The following is a 4,073-nucleotide window of genomic DNA, read 5'->3' as shown; positions in this document are numbered from 1 at the left end:
GTTTTAGTTTTTTTTGTCTTTTCAAAGCAGATAGTAAAGGCATAAGAAGAGCATTTACGTAAAACCATTTATAATAATCTGAATAATACACAGCCAAATCTCATTTCTCAGCAGTCATTGGCTCCAGTTCCAAGACATGTGACTTAACTCAAAAACTGACTTCACATAAAAAAAACATTTTTAAAAATTTCAAATCTCACATGTCTGAATAAATGGGTTTTCATGTGTATTTTATATGATTTTCTACATCAGTATTGGTTTTTAAGTAGGTTTTTTTTAAAAAGAAAAACTTGTTGCTTTTAAATAAGTTCACTTTGACTGACATAAAGTTGAATAAATCAACTGAAGTTGAGTTTTTTTTTTTTTTTTTTCCCATTAACTTCTTGGGAAAACAATATAAAATCAAAGAAGGTATATCTTAAAACAACATAAGTTGAGGTTTGCTTGTATATCAAAATAAAACAAAACAGCCATTAGCTATCCAAATATCTGACATGTTGGTGTGCTATTTTCTAACTTTTCTTTCTATAGCAAAAAGACCCCCCTTCAATCATGAATGACCATAGGCTTGCACCTAGAAAGTTACCCTCTGAGGCACAAGTCCAGGCAAGGTTGTTTATGGAAGGCCAGCAATCACCCATGCACACCAGCCTCCCCTCTCTACGCCACTGATGATATCCAAGGGAAAAGGCAAAGGGGCCGATACAGCTTGGCATCAGTGATGTCACAACTCATTTCAACAGCTGAGTGAACTGGAGCAATCATGAAATAAAGTGTCTTGCTTAAGAACACAACACACATTCCAGTCTGGGACTCAAACTTACTACCTCATGATATTGAGCCCGATACTCTAACCACTGAGACATGCACCTCGGGGTTCCTCCAAACGATCTCTGAGGTAATGCTACTCAACAGCATGCAGAGCTTGGAGATCAGGTGGATCTCCTCCAGGTCTAGCCACTATTTCTCCAAACTGAAGGGGTCATAGTCCCAGTGCAGCAGACATGTGATTACAATGTCGCAGTAAAGGATCACAAGATAAATTCTTCCTACTGAGTCAACCAGCAGGAGAGCCAAGAACAGACCAAGAATGAGATGGTTTGATAGTATCTACAGTCTCAGCAGGAAAGTGCAATGACGGTTGCTTTTGATAGGACCCTATGGAGGAGGTGGTGCCAGAGGACTCTACTCCCACAACCCTTGCAGGAATAGCAGGCAGCGGAAATGGATGGATGGATGGATAGTAACACGAATGAATCGGTAGGGCTTTATAATTTAACAGTGGGAGAAGTTACAAGTCTTAGGTTACTGCAGTAGAATTATACTCTGATATATTCCAAATGATGTCTTCATCTTGGTTGTTACAGTCACAATGTTTTAACTATAATACCTTTTGACCATCCATAGATGCCTACCACATTTGATAACATTCTCAAAGATCTGGGCCAAACATTCTTCAATTCATGAAGGACAGATTGACTTCCTTCCACTGATGGTGCAAGGAATATTTCTCATATTAATTATTGTTGTACGTGTGATGCCACTTGTTTGTTTCACTTGAACTACAACATACACACACATGATGGAATAGCCCATCAAAGACAACATATGATGGAATAGCCCATCAAAGACAACACATGATGGAATAGCCCATCAAAGACAACGTATGAGTGTTCATTTTTTGCTGAATGACCAGCACAAATGATTTGTTTATAGTGATCAAATGTTTGTTGTGTGGTATATTTGTTTGCTCCATCCATCAATGCAATATCACCTGAACAGGCGCAAAGTGTGCCACATGTCAGGAACCATGTAAGCAAAGAATACAATCCACCACTTGGTCCAGGAATGAAACCACAATCTCACAATCCAGAGTACAAGCAACACTCTAACCACTAGGCCATGCACCCTCATTATACACACACACAGATATTGATAAAGATTCACTGGACTCCAGTCCATCAGGTAAATTGCAATATGTAACACTTAATAAAACTGGATACAGTTAATAAATTTTTGGACAATTAATCACAACATTACACCAGATATTTACAATATTTATATTTCCACTGCAATCAAATAAGTTTGGTCACGGATTGTCATCCGGTAATCCTGGACAGGATTTTATGGTCCCTAACTGGATTTGAACCAGAACACTTTGTTTTCAAACTAAGGCTAGTGATATCATTATTCACTTAGATACTGGGAAGTGCTTTGAATATTTCGGAAATGAAAGCAGCTAGTTTACTCTAAGTTGAGGCAATTCTTGGTCTTAATCATGGGCCTACTCCATTGCCAAATTTAACTCCACACTCTGCCTTCTAAGTCTTTTTAGCAGAGTCCAATCAATTGTAGGCATTAAGACTAGATTCTCCCTTTTGAACATAACATCATTTGCCAGTCTCCGAGACCCCAAAATGGTCAAAGGTGCTACGTGTATAATTATTTGTTCTTTGATTTGGCTATATATATATATATATATATATATTAGACAAAAAGAGATAACGAAGCCAAGGCTGTGAGGAGTTTTCAGGAAAGAGACATGGATATAGTCTTACAGCTGTTTCTGGGATATTATGGATATCCTTTCAGTAGAGACAATGTGAGATGGTTAAATAGAGGTACCTCAGATAATTACTTCTATCTAACCATCTCACATCGTCTCTGACGAAGGGATATCCCTAATATATCAGAAATAGCTGTAAGAGTATATCAATATCTTTTCGCTTATAAATGTCCTGAAAACTCTTCACAGCCTTGGCTTTGTTATCTCTTTTTGTCTAATATAAATATATATATATATACATGCTAATACGAGACCCACATTAGACTCCTCTCTTGTATCACTATCGAACCAAGAGTTTAACTACGGTCTGTCTATAGCACTTACTTAGCATTACCTGCCACTCTTTGGGTCTTCTAGATACCAATACCTTATATACATATATGCAAACATGCAAGTGTGTGTATTCTTGGTTTACAGAAATTATCTTCACTTCAAAATAAGGTAAACAAATGCCTAGTGGCAACAATTGCATTTGCCCTACTCAAGTATTTCTCAATCAATCAACTTATGATGACAAAGGGATTATGACTAAGATGTGAAGACCCGAATGCCTCTCCTCAGAATGTTGACATTGTTATTCAAAGTTAATAAAAAGGGTCTGTAACAAACAAGGACAGAGGGTATCCTGAGAACACTCAAGAGACACTTCTCTGCCCTCAGAGAGATAAACTTAGTGTCCTTCCATGATAAGAAGGAACATATACCATAAATACAAATAACCAAATGCTTACACATACACACTCTAGTAATACACACATGCGCACACACACACACACATACACTAGTAATATTACACAATGTCTATAGAAAACAATTATTTCTTTCCCATACATATTACTAGAAATGTAAATTTTGAGTATTAGTTTGGTGTACGATTTTGGGAGTTGATTGATAAAGAGAAATAAGAATGTGAGAGAGAGAGAGAGACTGAACAGTAGGCAAGAGAAGGTATAATACAGAGAGAGAGAGAGAGGGAGGAAGATGACAAAGATATGAGTAAAAGAGAAAGAGTAGTCAAGAGAGAGCGAGAGATGGGGTGGGGAGAAATTAAATAATATAAATACATCTACAAAATATAAAAATGCTCTTGCACATAAAGCACACACTCATTTTGCTCATATATGTATATGTGTCTTTGTATGTGTACACACACATATATATACACACACACACACAAGCACACGTTCATATAATATCCACACACATACACACACGTACACAAAGAATTTCCAGTGTAATTTCTTTAACACATGTGCAATGCACGAACATATTGCAATTTGCTTCAGACACTTTTACTGGAGAATTATTTAATCCACCAACACCAGACTGCAGCTGCTTCAATTTGGTGTTGGTACATGTGTTGTTTCTACCATTCTTTAAATTCATGTGCACACCCACGCACGCACACAAGTGCCTGTATGAGGGAACAGGCATGAAAGGGGGAATGGGTGCCTGAATACTCATTGTTTTTTGCATGTGTGTGCATCTCTCTTTCTATATATATATA

The 4,073-nt window shown here is 37.2% G+C and overlaps 1 protein-coding gene across 1 annotated transcript in view; it reads right to left on the bottom strand.

Moving 5' to 3' along the window:
* The window catches only part of LOC106876540 (segment polarity protein dishevelled homolog DVL-3), a 260,486-nt gene that overhangs the window by 96,473 nt on the left and 159,940 nt on the right, over positions 1–4,073 (bottom strand). The gene's annotated exons all lie outside the window — the stretch shown is intronic.

The sequence above is a fragment of the Octopus bimaculoides genome, chromosome 26 (assembly GCF_001194135.2).
Source record: "Octopus bimaculoides isolate UCB-OBI-ISO-001 chromosome 26, ASM119413v2, whole genome shotgun sequence".
NCBI lineage: Eukaryota > Metazoa > Mollusca > Cephalopoda > Octopoda > Octopodidae > Octopus > Octopus bimaculoides.
The sequence above is the reverse complement of the archived record's forward strand: the minus strand, read 5'-3'. Positions and strand labels throughout refer to the sequence as shown.